Consider the following 20,790-nt stretch of genomic DNA (forward strand, 5'->3'; position numbering starts at 1 on the left):
AGAAGTTGGCTTGTACTTTAATGAACAAATAATGTTAGGGAATAATAACCTCCAGCCACTAGTAAGACAACTATAGTTGAGCAAGTCGGGTTTATTATTACTTATTGCCACAATGGAGAACACTCTCCTTGGGAAACTGTGAGGCATCTCAGTAAGGAGGTTTAAGAAAGGACTTATAGAATTTGGGTTATTGTTAGGTGTTTTCTTTTTTTTTTTTTTTTTGAAAATGTTTCAGCAGTTTTCTTTTATTTTTTTTAATATGAAATTTATTGTCAAATTGGTTTCCATACAACACCCAGTGCTCATCCCAACAGGTGCCCTCCTTAATGCCCATCACCCACTTTCCCCTCCCTCCCACCCCCCACCAACCCTCAGTTTATTCTCAGTTTTTAAGAGTCTCTTATGGTTTGGCTCCCTCCCTCTCTAACTTTTTTTTTTCCTTCCCCTCCCCTATGGTCTTCTATTGTTAGGTGTTTTCAGGAGAATTTAAGGAAGGAAGGCTTTACTCTGGATTGGATGGTTTGAGGGAGCCAGAACAATTTTATAATTGAGTCCTTTAAAAGATCTTGTCTAGAGAGAAGAAGAGACCAAGGCTAAAGCTGTAGTCGGTGGAGAGGCAGCAGTCACTCATTTTAACTGGGATGGAGGGATGTTTGGTCATTCTTGTGGCTTGGACAGTGCTTATCTTTTTGTCTGCTTCACGTGTGATTATGGAGCAGTTTAGTTTTTGTCTTGCTTTATCATGGGTACACGGTGGCCTTGTGTTATGATGGTGTTCTGTGAGATCTTCTTTGTTCAACAGAACACTAAAACCTAGCTCTACGTGCCAGGCCAGTGCCTGGCAACACCAAGGCCTAGCTGATAGCATCAAGCCAGCCCAGCAAGACAGCTCCCAGACGTTCAGAGACGACTCTCCTCTTGCTCATAGTGAAACCTCGAAGTTAAGCTGTTCTGTTTCAAAAACATTTTGTTAACAGGGGACCAACTTGTTGGCTAAGCAAAATACCAATCATAAGAAGTCTTGAAACCATACAAATGACTTTTTTATTTCTCAGCTCTCCTTATTATCCAAAGCATGATATTTATTATGTTCAATACACACGGATTCTTGAAGTTATTTTTTCCCCTTCAGTTTAACCCCAAATCTTCCTATTATTCTTTCTCTAGCTCCCTTATCAGTCAGAAGAAAAATTTCCAAGAGTCCTTTTAAAGACATTCTAGTTTCTGCTCATCTCTGCTATTGTAAGCTCTTTAAGAAATACTCTTGTGTCAGGGCACCTGGGTGGCTCAGTCGGTTGAGCATCTGACTTCAGCTCAGGTCATGATCTCACGGTTCATGGGTTTGAGCCGCACGTCAGGCTCTGTGCTGACAGCTCAGAGCCTGGAGCCTGTTTCGGATTCTGTGTCTCCCTCTGTCTCTGCCCCTCCCCCACTCATGCTCTGCCTGTCTCTCTCTCTTTCTCTCTGAAAAACAAGTAAACCTTAAATTAAAAAATTTTTTTTAATTTAAAAAAATTAAAAAAAAAATAGTCTGTGTCTATCAGAGCCTGAGTTTTCATTAGAGAGCTCGACAGGAGAATTTTTTTTAAAGATGAGGTAGATGGGGCGCCTGGGTGGCGCAGTTGGTTAAGCGTCCAACTTCAGCCAGGTCACGATCTCGTGGTCCGTGAGTTCGAGCCCCGCGTCAGGCTCTGGGCTGATGGCTCAGAGCCTGGAGCCTGTTTCCGATTCTGTGTCTCCCTCTCTCTCTGCCCCTCCCCCGTTCATGCTCTGTCTCTCTCTGTCCCAAAAATAAATAAATGTTGAAAAAAAATTTAAAATAAAGATGAGGTAGATGGCTTAAGTTCTGTTCCATTTATTAAGTCAGCTCCTAAGCTGTGTTTGGGGGGAAATAATTTTGCAAAAGTTCTATTTTGTAAGTATTACCTGGTCACTGACATGGCTTCAATAAATGGCTATTGAATGCCTCCTGCATGCCATGCATCCTCCTTGCCACTGGACATGAGAATGGACAATTATGGTCTCTGTCTTCAAAAACCCATATTCCTTAAGGGACAGAAAAATGTGTGAGCCAGAATATTCTTTAAATGCTTGGAGGGGTCAGAGGAAAGTACATTCAGCTGTAGACTGGGAAGAAGAGACAGTGAAGGTTTCATAGAGAAGATGCTACTTACACTAGATATTAGATGCTGACTCTGCCAGGTAGACAAGATAGGGAATAACATTGTTTAAAAAAGAAAATTATGCTATATGCAAAGGGATGACTTCAACAGGAGGCAACAGCCCCTCCTAATCATTGAACTCAATAATTCTGATAATAAATGGTTCTTGATAGGACTTTATGAAAGGACCATTGTCTTTTTGGCTACAGCTCTGCATAAGCCGTACCCCCAGAAGAGAATATCTCTTCTATTTTTAAAGACCTTCCAAGAACGGGAGTCCACAGTCATCCTAGGAGGTCGATGGGTTTTGAGTCACAGAGCCTATTAGCACAGATGGTGTTCAGCAGCTCTCAGTGGGGAGAGGAAGGGACGTTCCAGGAAGGATCAGGGGCCAGTTTTGAGGGTTTAATCCTTTGAATAGAGAATAAGTCTGATGAAGCCTTGAGCTTGAATTAGACTGCTTATGTGCCAGCCTTTTCCCATGAATGTACCACAGGAGACTGGATATGGTAATGTCAGATGAAGCAGCTGACTTCTTTTACATCATGAGATCTTGGGGAACAATGAGGAAGCTTAAGAAAAAATTTATTAATGGAAATGGATTTATGTTAGTCACAAGATTTCTGCCTTGGTTACACACACCCTTACTCATACACACTCCTATAAATGTTCCATACTCACTTCCATCACTTCATGTAATCATATTTTTGTCTCTTAGATCATCTCACACACTGTGTGGTTTGTACTCGCTGACAAATTCTAGCAAATACTCTAAGTCTGGCTGGGTGTTTGTTTGTTTGTTTGTTTGTTTGTTTGTTTTTACAAACAACACATACCCTTCTACACTTTTAGATTCAATTCATAGTTAAAGCTAGTTAGTGGGCTTACCACGTGAAACTGATTCAAGAAGTCAAAAAGTAGGAGATAGTCTCCGTCATACTTGTGATAGAACTTTCCAGAATAAACAAATGAATTTCCTAGGTGTTCTTCATTCAGGAACTTAGGGTTGGACATGATCTCATCCTTTTTTATGGCTGTATGTGTATATACACACGCAGAGAGATGCACATGCATGTACACATACACACAAGATCTTCCTTATCTATTCATCTATTATTGGACACAAGTGGCTCCATGTTTTGGCTGTTGTAAATAATGTTGCACTAAACTTACTGGTGCATATATCTTTTTGAATTAGTGTTTTTGTTTTCTTTGGGTAAATCCCCAGTAGTGGAATTATTGGAATGTATGATATTTCTGTTTTTAATTTTTTGAGGAACCTCCATCCTATCTTCACAGTGGTTGCACCAATTTACATTCCTGCCAAGGGGACATGAGGGTTCCCTTTACTCCACATCCTCGCCAATACTTGTTATTTCTTGTCTTTTTGATTTTAGCCATTCTGAAAAGTGTAAAGTGATACCTCATTGTGGTTTTAATTTGCATTTGATTTGCGTTTCCCTGATGATTAGTGATGTTAAGCATCTTTTCGTATATCTGTTGGAAATTTGTATGTCTTTTTGTAAAAATGTCTCTTGAGGTCCTCTGCTCATTTTTTATTCAGACATTTATTTTTTGGTGTTGAGTTGTATAAAGTTCTTTATATATTTTGGATATTAATCCTTTATTAGATAAATCATTTGCAAATATCTGCTCCCATTCAGTGAGTTGCCTTTTTGCTTTGTTGATCATTTCCTTTGCTCTGCAAAAGCTTTTTATTTTGGTGTAGTCCCAATAGTTTAGTTTTGCTTTTGTTTCCCTTGCCCGAGGAGACATATCTATAAATATGTTGCTAAGGCAGGAGGTCAAGACTTTTATCTATCTTATTCATTATTGAATCTTCAGCTTCTAGGACAGTGTCCAGTACTTGATAGACACTAAACAAATACTTGAAGGTAGAGGTGAGTGAGGTTTTCTCTTGCTTGTAGGGATTGTTGGTGTTTTATCAGTGCTGAACTTGATCACTTGGAAGTTCTTCTGTAGAGATTAATGTACCCTAGGTAGTTGTAGCACATTTGTTCTGAATAGAATATCTTATTTCTTCATAGCAAATGGAGTCAAGGATATGTCTTCTCCTCATTTGAACCATCTAATTGGTGTAAATTTTGTTTAAGTCTGTCTTTGGAGGAATGTCCTCTGGTAATCATTTTAGGTAAACTTTTTATTTTACAAATCATAAGTGTACAGCCCAAGAAATTTTCAGAAAATGAACCCAGTTGTAACACAGCATCCAGATTGGGAAGCAGAACATCAACTTTACCATGCCACACATATTGTGCCTCCTTGTGTTTACTACCTTTCAATATGTGCCAGAGGTAACTGCTATGCTGACTTCTAACAGTATAGGTTGGTTTTGCCTTTTTAACTTTCATACAAATAGAGCATGCTCTTGTACTCTTTAGTGGTGGGCTTCTTTCATTGAGCATTATATTTGTGAAATTCCTGGTATTGCATATAGTCAAGTTCATTCATTTTCATTGATGTATACTGTTCCATTGTATGGATATACCATGACTGATTTATCCATTCATCTGCTGATAAACAATTGGTTTATTTCCATTCTAGGGCTACAGTCAGTAATGATGCCAAGAATATTCTTATAGATTATTTTTTGTGAGCATATGTATATGTTTCTTTGTAAAAGTCCCCAGGAGTACAATTGCTGGGTCATAGGCTGAGTATATGTTTAGCTTTGGTAGATATTTCCAAAAAGTTTTCCAAACAGTTGTACAGAAGTACACTCTCGTCAGTAGTAGCATATGGTAGTTAACATTGTTTCACATCTTCTTCAGGATTTGATATTGTCTATCTTTTTCATCTTAGCCATTACGGTAGGTATATAGTAATATCCCCATTGTGGTTTTAATCTGCTTATCCCTGATGCATAAAAATAGGAGGGCTTGCATATATTTGTTGGGCATTTGGATATTGTACTTTGGGAAATCCCTCTGTTGATAAACATTTCGTTTAGTTGTCATCTCTATTTTGCATATATGTCCCCAACCCCAAAGGTTGCTTTCTTCTCAACCTGTTCCTAATTCACTCCTACAGTAGTTATTACCATAATCACCAGGTAATTCTTAGCTATTACAGTCATTTTTGCTACTGCTCTTTTTTTTTGTTGGACTTCACATTCTTTTCATTACCTTTATTATTGATGAATATTATTGATATCTTTTTATTCAAAATGCTATATTCTTGACTCATAATTGTTGTGATCATCATCCATATTATAGCATAGGCTTTATAGTAAGCCATAGTACATCTCTGTGCCAGCTAAGAATGCTTTTATCTGTGAGAGAATGAGTCTAGAGAGTCTTAAACAAATAGGGGTTAATTTTCCTCATGTAACGTGAAGTTGCTGGTGGTGGGTTAGCTGCTCCACATCACCATTAGGAGCTCAGATTCTTTTTGCATTTTCTTTGTGCCTTTCTTAGTAAGTTTATTGACTTTCCCCCCTGTAATTGTTGCCTTGTGGACACAAGATGGTTGTTGAATTGCCAAATATAATACCTACATTCTAGACAGAAAAAAAATGGGGTTGGGCAGGAAGCTGTGCTTTCAATGTCTGAAACTCTTCTTTCATCGGCCATTTTTTTTTTTTTGAGGAATTGGCTATTTTTTTTTTAATATGAAATTTATTGTTGGGGCGCCCGGGTGGCTCAGTTGGTTAAGCGTCTGACTTCGGCTCCAGTCATGATCTCACGGTTTGTGTGTTTGAGCCCTGCATCGAGCTCAGTGCTGTCAGCTCAGAGCCTGGAGCCTACTTTGGATTCTGTGTCTCCCTCTCTCTCTGCTCCTCCCCTACTTGTGCTCTGTCTCTCTCTGTCTCTCAAAAATAAATAAAATTGTAAAAAAAAAAAGTTTAATATGAAATTTATTGCCAAATTGGTTTCCATACAACATCCAGTGCTCATCCCAACAGGTGCCCTCCTCAATGCCCATCACCCATTTTCCCCTCCCTCCCACCCCTCATCAACTCTCAGTTTATTCTCAGTTTTTAAGAGTCTTTTATGGTTTGTCTCCCTCCCTCTCTAACTTTTTTTTCCCCTTCCCCTCCCTCATGGTCTTCTGTTAAGTTTCTCAGGATCCACATAAGAATGAAAACATATGGTATCTGTCTTTCTCTGTATGGCTTATTTCACATAGCATAACACTCTCCAGTTCCATCCACATTGCTACAAAAGGCCATATTTCATTCTTTCTCATTGCCACGTAGTATTCCATTGTGTATATAAACCACAATTTCTTTATCCACTCATCAGTTGATGGACATTTAGGCTCTTTCCATAATTTGGCTATTGTTGAGAGTGCTGCTATAAACATTGGGGTACAAGTGCCCCTATGCATCAGTACTCCTGTATCCCTTGGGTAAATTCTTAGCAGTGCTATTGCTGGGTCATATGGTAGGTCTATTTTTAATTTTGTGAGGAACCTCCACACTGTTTTCCAGAGTGGCTGCACCAATTTGCATTCCCACCAGCAGTACAAGAGGGTTCCCGTTTCTCCACATCCTCTCCAGCATCTATAGTCTCCTGATTTGTTCATTTTGGCCACTCTGACTGGCGTGAGGTGATATCTGAGTGTGGTTTTGATTTGTATTTCCCTGCTGAGGAGCGATGTTGAGCATCTTTTCATGTGCCTGTTGGCCATCTGGATGTCTTCTTTAGAGAAGTGTCTATTCATGTCTTCTGCCATGGGCCATTTTTGTAATTGGAACCCCGATGTGCTTACATTTCAATGGTCATTTAATGATCACTATGTCAGTGGTTACTACTAGCTGAAAGGGATGCTGGGAAATTAGTGTTTGGCTTTGTAGTTCCTAAAGCAGAAGACAAGCAGGAGAGTGTTGTATTGGTCCTAGGTAGTTTCACAGTAAGCATCTTTGCCACAAACATTTTTGTGGCAAACATTTTAGCCACATAACTAATGGGCTATAAGGCAATTTTGCCATAAAAGATTAAAAAAATGACTGGTTAACAACTTGGTTTGACAGTTTGTTGGTTTCATCAACTGGTTGACAGTTTGGTTTAATTTCGACATTGACACAGTACTCCCATTTTATATTATAATATAATATAATGTAATGTAATTAATATAATATAAATCTTAGCCCTCACAGTGGTTTAGAAAATAGCACAGAGTTTTGGACCTACATTTCCCGTAGAACTTTGAAATATCTATCAACAGACATATGACAATTCTCCAAGAAAAAACAACAGTGTAGAAGGCTTTTACCATGCAATTCAAAGCTCAGTTACAAATGTGCATTCTGGTATTTGGAAACTGATACCTCTCATATGGAAGAAGATAAGCACAGTGTCAAATGAGAAGACAAGTCAATAAGACAAAAAAAAAGTATAATACCATGACCAAAAGACTTTAAAGACAAGTGCTTAGGTACAGCCCACAAAATCAATTTATTTGTGCAGTGTTGCTATGGCTCTATACACATTTTAAATATATTCAAATATTTTGTATCTTGCAATAAAGGCTTTCTAATTTTATTATTCATTTTTTTGTGTTTTATTATGTCCTTTTTAGTGAATAGCTCTCTTTTATTTTTTGTATTTTTATCTCTTATGGCAATGTTGACTTAAGGCCAATTGATTATGCCATAAAAATGCTTACAGCAAAGATGCTTAAGGCAAAAATACCAGACCTGGAAGGTTTGGAGTCAAGGAAACAAACATACAGTGTCTGCTATAGACTGTTAAAGAAAAGAAGCCACAGACAACATGATACAATCAACTCCTCTTTAGCCTTGAAAAAAGTAGCACTAAAATGGCTTTTTGAAACATAGGAAATGTCCTTTGTCGATGCTGGTGCACTTTCGACCTGGTGCTCACGGCATGATTTAGGGAGCACTTGCCATGTTGTCCCTAGCTGTTTCTTCTGATTAGTGATATTGCACACATGCTTCATTAGGCTCTGCCACCTTTTGTCAGTTACCACGCAGATTAACCTTTACTGAAATTGATGATAAGACACACACATGTACACACACACTCAATGAAAAGAGGAAAAAGAATGTTTCACAGCAATAAACAGCTCTCACAATCAATGAATGATAGGCCTTCCATTTGGTTGTAGTTAAAACTATATATACATAGATAAATATTATTTGTTTTTGCTTTTTTAATTTTAATTTTTTTTACATTTATTTATTTTTGATAGAAATAGACCAAGCACAAGCTGGGGAGGGGAAGAGAGAGAAGGAGACACAGAATCTGAAGCAGGGTCCAGGCTCCAAGCTGTCAACAGAGCCCAACGCAGGGCTTGAACTATCAACTGCAAGATCATGACCTGAGCTAAAGTCAGATGATTAACTGACTGAGCCACCCAGGCGCCCCTGTTTTGCTTTTTATTGATAAATATGGGAACTTGTTTGCCTCTGGAAGAGTAGCTCATTTCTTTTTTTAACTGCACTAATGAGTAAATAAAACAAAAATACCAACCAACAAAATCCTAACAGCCTATTTAGGTTTTTAAAAGCCCAGTAAAATTTCTGATGGCAAAAGGCAAAATGGAGTCTTTTTAAACATTTTTTCCAGCTTTACTAAAGAATGATTGACAAATAAAAATTGTATATATTTATATTGTTCAACATGATTTTTGAAGGTATGCAATGTGATGATTTCATACATACACACATTGTGATAGTTACAACTAATGAACACATATGTCACATAGTTGCCTTATTTTATTTTTCTGGTAAGAACACAGATTTACTCTCTTAGCAAATTTCAAGTATAAAATACAGTATTATTAAGTATAGTCACTAAGTTTTTATTAGATTCCCAGAAATTATACATCTTATGACTGAAAGTTTCCACCCTTTGACCAACATCTCCCTATTTCCCCAACCCTCCGCTGTTCCACTCTGTGCTCCTGTGAATTCAATTCTTTTAGTTTCTGCATATGAGTGAGATCATACAGTATTTACTTTTCTGTGTATGGCTTATGCCACTTAGATAATGTCCTCTGGGCTCATACATGTTATCGCAGATGGCATGATTTCCTTCTCTTCTTATGGCTGTTTTGGGTGCTATTCCAGCCTATTGATAACCAGTGTTGTGGCTGGACCAGAGCATCTGGTTCTTATTTATGACTGCAAGATGCCCTTCAGCAATAACCACCAGGAAACTTTGAAAAAAAAAAAAAAGAAGAAGGTGTATCACTCACGGATCCTGGGAAGCAAATGGCATACCTGAGGCCACACAGGGAGGTCACAGGTAGAGAAAGAGAGAGAGCGTGCACACATGGGCTTGGGGTTCTGCTTTTACTGGGGGTCAAGGACTTCACGGGCTCACTCTATACTGGTAAATTTAAAACATAAGAGTAGGATTTTAAAGTGCAGGAAGAGATAGAAAACAGGTGGCTCAAATAGACAGTTACTGAAGTCAACCAAGATCTCTAAAACAAGGCTCCCCAATGTTGGTAAGATGGCTTGATTCTATATCTAGTCATGTAGCTGTCAATGTATTCATTCAAGAGGCCGTCTTTGAAATGGGTGCCTCTGCAATCAAAGCTGAAGTCAGGCATTTGTATTACAAATTGTATATGTATGTGTGTGTGTGTATATATTCTTCTATATGTATGTGTATGTGTGCATATGAATATACATATAATCATATTTTATCCATTCATCCATTGACAGACACTTAGGTTGTTTTCATATCTTGGCTTTTGTGAATAATGCTACAATGAACACAGGAGTGTAGAAATTTCTTCAAGATAATGATGTCATTTCCTTTAGATGTATACCTCAGAGTGGGATTGCGGTATTACATATGGTAGCTCTATTTTTATTTTTCTGAGGAACTTCCATACTATTTTCTATCGTGGCTATGTTCACACTCCCACCAATAGTGTACATGATTCCCTTTGCCTCACACCCTTGCCAATGCTTATTATCTCTTGTCTTTTTGATGATAGCCATTGTAACAGGTGCCAGGTGATAACTCATTATAGTTCTGATTTGCATTACCCTGATGATTAGTGACATTGAACATTTTTCATATACTTAATGGCCATTTGCATGTATTCTTTGGAAAAATGTTTATTCAGATTCTTGGCTCATTTAAAAATTGGTTTATCTGGGTTTTTTTTTTTTTACTATTGAGTTGTATTAGTTTTTAAAATATTTTTTGGATATTAACTCATTATCTGATATATGGTTTATAACTATTTTCTCTCATCCCATAGGTTTCCTTTTCATCTCATTGATTGTTTCCTTTGCTGTACAGAAGTTTTTAGTTTAATGTAGTCTCACTTCTTTATTTTGGCATTTATCGCCTGTATTTTGGGTGTTATATCAAAAAACTGATTGCCAAGACCCTGACAAGGAGGTTTTCCACTATGTTTATTTTTAGGAGCTTTATGGTTTCAGGTCTTAAATTTAAGTCTTTAATCTATTTCAAATTAATTTTTGTGTATTATGTAAGATAAGGGTCCAATGTTCTTTCTTTCTTTCTTTAAAAAAAATTTGAGAGAGAGAGAGAGCGAGCGTGTGCGCACGCGTGCAAGCAAGTGGGGGAGGGACAGAGTGAGAGGAAAACACAGAATCTGAAGCAGGCTTCAGGCTCTCTTAGATGTCAGCACAGAGCCTGTTGCAGGGCTTGAACTCAAGAACCAAGAGATCATGACCTGAGCCAAAGTTAGATGCTTAACTGACTTAGTCACCCAGGTACCCCTCTCCCTCCCTCCCTCCTTCCCTCCCTCCCTCCCTCTCTCCCTCCCTCCTTCCCTTCCTTCCTTCCTTCCTTCCTTCCTTCCTTCCTTCCTTCCTTCCTTCCTTCCTTCCTTTTTTTACATGTGAAAATGTATTTTTCCTAACATTGTTTATTGAAGAGACTATCCTTTCCCTTGGCATATTCTTGGAAACCTTATCAAAGATTAGTTGACTGCATATGGTTGTGTTTGTTTCGGGTTCTCTATTCTGTTCCACTCATCTATATGTCTGTTTTTAATGCTGATACCATGTTGTTTTGATTATAGTTTTGTGATATAATTTGATATCAGGAAATGTAATGCCTCCACCTTTGTTCTTCTTTCTCAAGATTGCTTTGGCTATTCAGAGTCTTTTGTGATTCTATACAAATTGTAGGATTGTCTTTTCTATCTCTGTGAAAAATGTCTTTGGAGTTCTGACAGGGATTACATTGCATCTGTAGATTTCTTTGGGTAGGATGGCTTTTTAAACAACAATCCATGAACACAGAATATCATTTCACTTACTTGTGTCTTGTTCAGTGTTTTTCATAAATGTCTTATAGTCTTCCATGTATAGATCTTTCACCTCCTTGGTTAAATTTATTCCCAAGTACTTATTGTTTTAATGCTATTGTAAAGCAGATTTTTTTCTTAATTTCCTTTTTTGGAAAATTTGTTATTAGTGTATAGAAACACAAGGCTGTGTCTTTTCTGATCACAGTGGTATGAAACTAGAAATCAATAACAGGAGGAAAACTGGAAAAGTTAGAAATACATGAGATTTAAACAACATGCCCCTGAACAACCAGGGGGTCAAAGAAGAAATTTAAAGAAGGAGATCAACAAGTATCTGGAGACAAATGAAATAGGATACACCATATACCCAAACCTCAGGGATGCAGCAAAAGAAATTCTATGAAGGAAGTTTTAGTAATAAACGCTTACGTTTTTTTTAAAAAAAAAGAAAAAATCTCAAATAACATCCTAACATTAAACCTCAAGGAGCTATAAAAAGAACAAACTGAGCCCAAAGTTAGCAGAGGGAAGGGAGTAAAGATTAGAGCAGAAATGAATGAAATAGAGACCGGAATGACAATAGAAAAGATCAACAAAACTAAGAATTGGTTTTTTGAAAAGATAAACAAAATTGACAAACTTTTAGCAAGACTAGCCAAGGGAAAAAAAAGACTCAAATGGTTTCTTAAATAGATTGTTTTTCAGCACCCATGGAGACACTTTCTTTCATGTGTGTGTGTGTGTGTGTGTGTGTGTGTGTGTGTGTGTGTGAGCAAGTATTTATTTACCGCTTTCTATAAAGTCATGTGTTATGAAATCAATCCATGGCTTTTAGAGGTTAATTGTTTAAAGGTGGAATCCCAGATCTTCTACCTGCTTGTTGAATAAGGCTGGGCAAGTTACTTAGCATCTTAGCCTTTAGTTCCCTTATTTGTGTAATAGTAATAATGCCCATCTTATAGGTTTGCTAGAAAAATTAAATGATAATCATGTTGACAAATCTCCTTAGTCAAGATCAGGTGGCAAAGGCCTTAAATGTCAGTCTAAAGATCTTTTATTCTGTAGAAAGTTTGAGTCTCAGCAATAGCACTGCTAGGAATTTACCCAAGGGATACAGGAGTACTGATGCATAGGGGCACTTGTACCCCAATGTTTATAGCAGCACTCTCAACAATAGCCAAATTATGGAAAGAGCCTAAATGTCCATCAACTGATGAATGGATAAAGAAATTGTGGTTTATATACAAAATGGAGTACTACGTGGCAATGAGAAAGGATGAAATATGGCCCTTTGTAGCAACGTGGATGGAACTGGAGAGTATGATGCTAAGTGAAATAAGCCATACAGAGAAAGACAGATACTATATGTTTTCACTCTTATGTGGATCCTGAGAAACTTAACAGAAACCCATGGGGGAGGGGAAGGAAAAAAAAAAGAGGTTAGAGTGGGAGAGAGCCAAAGCATAAGAGACTGTTAAAAACTGAGAACAAACTGAGGGTTGATGGGGGGTGGGAGGGAGGGGAGGGTGGGTGATGGGTATTGAGGAGGGCACCTTTTGGGATGAGTACTGGGTGTTGTATGGAAACCAATTTGACAATACATTTCATATATTGAAAAAATAAAAAATAAAAATAAAAAAAAAAGAAAGTTTGAGTCTGACAATGTAGGTAGGTATATGAGAAATATCCATAAATAACACACATGTTTTGTTTTGTTTTGTTTTTGTCTAATTTAGCTTTAAGACAACATCTGTCCAACTTCTCCCATTGTTATAAGGAATTTCAGATGTGAATTTTCAAATTCATTGTTTGAGGCGTCTGGGTGGCTTAGTCAGTTGGGTGTCCAACTTCAGCTCAAGTCATGATCTCACGGATTGTGGGTTTGAGCCCGTGTCAGACTCTGTGCTGACAGCTTGCAGCCTGGAGCCTGCCTCAGAATCTGTGTCTCCCTCTCTCTCTACCCCTCCCCTACTTGCTCTCTCTCTCTCTCTCTCTCTCTCTCAAAAATAAATAAATGTTAAAAAAAATTAAATTCATTTTTAATTATACAATTGAAACGAATCATTTTTAATGAAACAACTGTGTAAATGAAATGAACATTGTAAATATAACAAGAAAAATGAGGTAACATCATTTTGTTTTAGATTCAATCCAATATGTATGTAATACCTTTTTAAACATAAATTCACTTAATATTCACTACGACTGCCAAATCCATGGTGTTACCTTCATTTATAACTGAGGAAATCAAGGTCACAAAATCAGCAAAAGGCGTCTTCCTATCTTCACCTCTGCTGCAACCTGGGAACATTCAGGAGTTTAAGAAGGGAAAACAAGTGGGAATTTCTCAAGATAATCCATTTATAAATGCACCATACCATCTTGAGGACTGGGACTGTATCTCATCCATTCCCTGTTTCATCCTCAGTTTTTGGCCCAGTGCCTGGAGTGCTGTAGCTGCTCTTGTCAAATAAGCAACTGGATGAATGAATAGCTTTAAAACTAAAGTAGTTTTCAACTGAGATTAAGTGGTCAAATAGTGCAGTCTACACCGGACCGTCATCTTATCATGGATGTCAAAGCCTAGGTAGACAGAAATGATTGGGAGGAGGCATCTAGTAATCCCTCAGTCTTCCCACAGTCTACGGAATGACCTGAATGGGGAAAAAGAGGCAGGTAGTACAAAAGGAAGCCAAGGAGTCAGAGAAGATACAGAGGTCACTTCTACTTTCCAACTGCCCCCAGTGCCCAATGCATACCTTGCCCATAGCTCTCACTATGCTGAACTGAGATGATTCATTTATGGCTAAGATTGTGGGCTCCTCAGGGATAGAGATTGGGCATTTGCCATTACTGAATCCCCAGCATTTATCATGAAAGTTAGTGTTGTTTCCTACCCCATTCTTCCCCTAGCTCAACTGAGGTATGATTAACAAATAAAATTGATGTATTTTTTATATATAGGTTTTACAACATGATGTGTTAAAATCAGTGTTTCATAGCTATTTGTGAACATGAATGGGACATGCTGATGTACTAAAAGAAGTGTTTTCCATGCAAAAGAATTGTATCTTCTGTAAGTGAAATTCCATGCATACCGTATGCCTCAAAGTGGTCTCAGGGTCTACTTACAGAGCCAGGAGGTAGACCTTGATTTAAAAGATCAGGATATCAAGAGGTGAGAGCAGGTGTCCTAAAGGCAGGTTTCTCTGACGGAATCTCAGAAGCTGGCTTTGCTAGAGTAATAATTTTCATCCCCCACCGTGTCAATCAGAGTCTAGTCAAAAGAAAGAATATACAAGTTATTTTAAGAGACAGAATTTAATATAAGAAATTGCTAGGAATTAAAGATATGGAAAGGCAAATAGGAGATATGAAGGTATCAAAAAACAGCAACTGCAGAAAGTGGCTTTTGCCCTTGGGGCTGGAAGAACAAGGCGGGGAAAGGTGGACTAAAATTCAGACCTTTGAGGAGAAGACTGTGCCTTGTGTCTAGAGGGGGTGACAGGCTGGCTCTGTGAGTGTTGAAAAAACTGCAAAGTGGATTCAGCAGCTTCCAGGGGAATGAAGTGACATTGCCAAAGTGAGAAGTCGTGCTTGGGGAAGGTTGCTGATGCTCATGGGGGGCAAGAAGCAAAACTGGAACAGGGAGGGGCAGGTCTTTTCCTCTTTCTCCTCTAGTCTTGTGGTTACCTCTGGTGACCCCTTTTGATAGTCCCTAGCAGGAATCCAGCTGCCAAAGCAGAAAGTAGTTTTCAGAGTTCCTGTCTCAGAAGCATGGTTTGGAAACTGAGAGACAAGAGTTTAATAATTGGCATACCCACCTGTCTTCCCAAAGCTGTCAGTCTGCAGTTATTCCACAAGACACCTAAGTCCTACATTTGCTATTGCTGATACTTAAATAGATTTCATGCTCATACTACCAGCAGTCCTAGATAGGTGAGAGTAGATTTTCCATTCTTGTCTGAGCTCTTGTCTGTGGTCTTTTATATTGAGAAGTGGTTAAGCTCCAAGCTGTTCTAGGCTGTAGAAGTTTGATTTTTGCCTAAAGTTTGAATCTTGACTCTTCCAGTGCTTTCTGTGCAAGAGAGTCTTTGCCTCTTTGTGCCTCAGTTCTTTCAGATTCTTAAGTAAAATAGCCTCCCTCATAGGGCTAGGGCTGGTGTGGATATTAAATAAATTTATGCTAGAGGCGCCTGGGTGGCTCAGTTGGTTGAGCCATGACTTCGGCTCAGGTCATGATCTCACGGCTGGTGGGATTGAGCCTTGCGTCGGGCTCTATGCTGAAAGCTAAGAGCCTGGAGCCTACTTCAGATTCTGTGTCTCCCTCTATCTCTGCCCCTCCCCTGCTCACGCTCTGTCTTTGTCTCTGTCTTTCTTTCTCTCAAACATAAATAAACATTAAATAAATTTATGCCCATAAAGCCCTTAGAATATTTTCTTGCATTGGTAGGGGTTTAGTGAAGATCTGTTCTTATGACTTATGTTGACCTTGGGTTATACAAGGTAGAATATGTCAGAGAAGAAAAAAAGAGCAAATTGAGATGGGTCCTCTGAAAATTCATCTGCCCAGCAAATATTTATTTATTACCCTGTGCTAGGTCTTGGAGACGTACAAGTGAAAAGACATGGTTTCAGCCATATGAGAGTTCCTAATTTTGTCAGAGATAAAGTAAATGAATTACTTCATGTGATAAGAGCTATTATTTCATTAAAATCCTTAAAATGGGTACTGTAGGGCCATGTAAACTGGTATCTCTATTCATTTCCTACTGCTGTGCAAAACTACTTAAACCTTAGTGGGTTAAACAAAAATCATTTATTATCTCTCACGTTTTCTGTGAGTCAATGATTAAGACAGGGCACATCTAGGTTAATTTGTCCCTCCACAATGTCTGAGGGTCTGAGAATTTGAAGGCTAAGGGCTAAAATCATCTGAGGACTCATTCACATGTGTCATGTTTTGGCTGGGTGTCAGAACATCTGCATATGGCCTCTTCATGTGGTCTGAGCTTCCTTATAACATGATGGCTGGGTTCCCAAGACAATTATCCCATGCGAGAGCCATACAGAAGCCATATCACTTTTAATGACCCAGTGTCAGTAATCATGCACTTCTGTCACAATATGTTGTTTGAGGCAGTTATACAGATCAGCCTCGGGAACAATGATCCCACCTCTTGATGGAGAAATGTCAGTGCCGTGATATAAGAAGAGGACATGGGACAGGATATATATTGGTGCAGCCATCTTTGGAAAATGTGATTTGCCACAGGATCTAACTCGGCCTGTGGTTAGGATAGGAGGTGGTCAAAAAAACATTCTTAGAGGTGGTGGTGGTGGTGTTTCCTGCTGAATTCTAAAAAACATTCTCAGTGCTGACACCTAAGAATACAATCCTATTTTTAAGTCTTCCTGGAGGAAGACTCCTCAACCTTCATTGGTATATCTTATTTCAGTCCTCTGAATTCTTAACAGGAAAAATCACAATTGATTCTTATTTTCTAATCACAATCGCCCCCTAGGGTAGAGGGAGAACACATCCTCCTATTATGCTTTTACTCTGTGAAGTTGTACAGCACTTGTCCTCCATCAGCTTGGAAATGCAAGTTATTTTTTTAAATATATATATATATATATATATATATATATATATATTATTTTGAGAGACAGAGCATGAGAATGAGGGAAGGACAGAGAGGGAGAGAGAGAATCCCAAACTGTCAGCACAGAGACCAAAGTGGGGCTCATTCACTCTGAGATCATGACCTGGGCCGAAATCAAGAGTCAGATACTTAACTGACTGAGCCACCCAGGCTCCCCTGGGAAGTGCCAGTTATAGATATCTTGATGTTGCTGATTTTTTTCTCCTGTACTCTCCCTACTTCATCCAGGGAACAGTTTCTATCTTTGCAATATTTCATCTTTCTTTCATTCCTTTATGTTCCCTTTGCCCCCTCTTTAGACTCTTAGAATGTTCTCCCTGAGGTGGTTTAATGATTGGTCTCCTAAACTGTCTTTTCCCATCCCCCACTTAGGACATCACTAGTCCTCTTCACAGAGGGCATTCCTAGAAGGAGGTTACTGAATTACCTTTCCATCTTCTCTTCTCCACGCTAAATGATCTTACTTCCCCCAGAGGGTGGCTCTCTGTGTTTCCTCCTAACATAGTTCAGTGTGATGTCCTGGACCCTGAGTCGAATGATTTCTAAATAGAAACCTTCTGCTAGCACCATCGTTAATTAGCATCCTTTCTCAGAACATCTAAAAGAAGCTGGTTGGGAGAACAATGCGTGCCCAACAAAGCTAATGAAGTGTAGAAGTTGGTTGCTTTAACAATAAATAAGTGAAGTCAGCCCTTCTGGTTAACTTTCATGCAGTTTATCGAACTCTCTCTTTGCCTTTCCTTTGGTGTCCCTTGATCTCTCACCCACTGCCTTTTTGTTCTCTCCCCTCAGAATGATAATTGTTGTCTTTTAGTGACCACTCTGTGTCCCGTTCATGCCTGATTATTAGCAGCTGAAGTCCTGATACCAGCAATTTATTCACGGATCACCTCTTTTGGCAAAACTGGTTGCTCCTTGAGGGTAGGGACCATGTCTTATTTTATCCCCTTAGGCTCTGTAATTATAAATGTTAAAAGACAATTTGAGTGACTAAATTTGAATATTTAATTGGCTTTATTAAACAATTCTTGAATTGGGCAGCATCCTATCCAGCAGGTAGAGGGGAGCTCCAAGGAGTAGTACAAAATAGAAGATTTTTGTAGGAAGGAGGATTGGACGAGAAGTTATTAGCAAAGGAAAAAGGATTGTTTCAGGCAAGATCATCTTCCCATAGGGGAAGGGCAGGGGGTGGTATCATGTGGATTCCCTCATCTTCCTTTAGGAGGTGGAGAGGGCCCATACGTTAGATTACCTCATTGGTGCTGACTAGAAAATTCCAGATTGCAAAAGAGGTTAGAGTGGGAGAGAGCCAAAGCATAAGAGACTCTTAAAAACTGAGAACAAACTGAGGGTTGATGGGGGGTGGGAGGGAGGGGAGGGTAGGTGATGGACATTGAAGAGGGCACCTTTTGGGATGAGCACTGGGTGTTGTATGGAAACCAATTTGACAATAAATTTCATATATTGAAAAAAAAAAGAAAGAAAATTCAAGATTGCTTGTCTTAAAATTCCATCCCTGGAGAGGTTGAAGCTGCAGTTAAATCAGGGGCGCCTGGGTGGCTCAGTTGGCTGTGTCTGACTTGGGCTCAGATCATGATCTCATGGTTCGTGGGTTCGAGCCCCACGTTGGGCTCTGTGCTGACAGCTCAGAGCCTGGAACCTGCTTTGGATTCTGTGTCTCCCTCTCTCTTGGTCCCTCCCCCCACTCATGCTCTGTGTCTCTTTCTTTCAAAAATAAATAAGCATAAAAAAATAAAAAAAAAAAAGAAACTACAATTAAGTCATGTTTGGCTGTCCTGGTGGCAAGTGTCTCCACCTTGAGCCTGTGGAGTTTTCTTTTTAACAATAGCAAAGTATGTAGCACCTAGTAAATGCTCAGTGAATATTCAATAGCTGACGGAATGAACAAGTGTGTTATTTTGACCATTTTGGGTAAGGTAGCCAAGTGGGACCCTGTATGGTATCTTGTCATGATCCCACTGAGACGTTCCGGGACAATTACCCATGCCGTTCATTCTGCTGAAGACCTTCCTACAGACCATCTTGTACTCATCATGGATAGGTCTTAGCTTAGCTGTCATTTCCTTAAGAAGCTTTTCCTAACTTCCTCCCACCAAACTTTTCTCTCTCTTCCTTCTTTACCAGGTTAGGGACTCGTATATAGGCTTCTTTATACTTCTCATGTCACGGGAAATGCCATATTTTACTGTTTGCTTATTATCTATATTCACCTTCAAGTTGTAGACCTCACAAGAGAAAGGTCCATATGTATCCTCCTTTATATTCCCAAATGTCAAACAGAATACTGAGTATACTGTAGGCTCCCAACAAATATGAATAAAATTATATATGAATGATTAATAAACACAGAATTTTCCCTATTGGTCTTAGAATAGTTTTCTTTCTCCTTTTCTTCCCCCAACATAGAACAATAACCATCTATATAGTTATGATTGAGCTGTGAAAAATTAAAACCAGAGTAAAATATAACATATACAATGCATTGTATAAAAACCCAGCAACATCTTTTATTTATGCTTTTATCTAAAAATACTCTGTTACTATAAAATATGCAGAAGCAGAAGGTGCATGGCCCACAAATTTTCCTTAAACTGAAAAGCTGAGATGACTAATGGGCTCTGGCTTCCTCTGCTGTTCTTTGGGAAGGGGCTATCCCGGCTGTTTGGAGAATCATAAGTGCCATCCATCTACTTCTTAGAGGAGGATGTGGTTATTGTGAGACGCACTGAGGAGTTTCATCTAAAAAACAACAAAAGAAATTAATGGTCCTAATATACCCAGTTTTGGGGAGAATATTTCCTACATACTCTTTATACTTCAGCTGCTATGGGCAGCGAGAACACAACATCATTGCGAGAGAGACAATGTAGAATTTGGGTCTCACTGAGCACAGGGAGGAGCAAGACTGACCTCCCCAACACTCTGCTTTCTGGAAGTGATAAGACTTGCCCAAGTGTTCTAGGTGTAGGGCTAGAGTGTGGAGAGGTTAGGTGGAAAGGAGAAGTAAGGACTTCTTTGTTTCCTGAAAAATTCCTCTTGAAGTCTTGGCTTAGTTCTCAAAAGCCTTCGAAATGCACCTCATAGCAACTTAGCAAGGTTTTCTTTTTAATTTACCTGCTATTTTCTGATACTGTGTTCTCATGTCCTCCTAGTCCTTGCTTAGATAATTTAAAGTGAATGAGAGTCCTTTGAAAAGGTTGTGTCCATCCCCTACTTAATTATAGAGAGGTGATTGTCCCTTTTAACATGTCATAGGAATGCTTTTCCATGTAGAAGGCAACGTGAGTTGCTTCTGAAATGTTCTAGACTTGGATCAATTCTCTTTTAGGGAGTTTGTCTTATATCTGCTATTGATTGCTTTAGAGAGAAGGAAGGAGTGCATCGGGATAGGTGTCAAAATTGTCCTGTATTCAAATATTAGCCCCATGAAAGTTTTCACCAAATTATTAAATCTGTAAAATAAAACTAAGAATTCCTGGATTTGTATCAGCCAGGACTTATTTGGGCAGCAAGTGAAACAAATAAAAATACTACTTATGTAAACAAAATAGAAGTTTATTTTTCTCATACTTTAAAGATGTCCAGAGCCTGCTAAGGCAGATTCGTGGAGTTGTGAGGAATCACCCGGATCCTGTTGCTTTGCTGTCCTTCACAAGGAGCTGCTACCCGTCCACGAAGTTGCCTGAGCTCCACCCATTAGTTTGCACTTG

At 38.8% G+C, this 20,790-nt stretch overlaps 1 protein-coding gene across 2 annotated transcripts in view; it reads left to right on the plus strand.

Moving 5' to 3' along the window:
- CPNE4 (copine 4) overlaps positions 1 to 20,790 on the plus strand; it is a 499,943-nt gene that overhangs the window by 158,498 nt on the left and 320,655 nt on the right. The window lies entirely within an intron of this gene.

This window comes from Prionailurus bengalensis, chromosome C2, assembly GCF_016509475.1.
Source record: "Prionailurus bengalensis isolate Pbe53 chromosome C2, Fcat_Pben_1.1_paternal_pri, whole genome shotgun sequence".
NCBI lineage: Eukaryota > Metazoa > Chordata > Mammalia > Carnivora > Felidae > Prionailurus > Prionailurus bengalensis.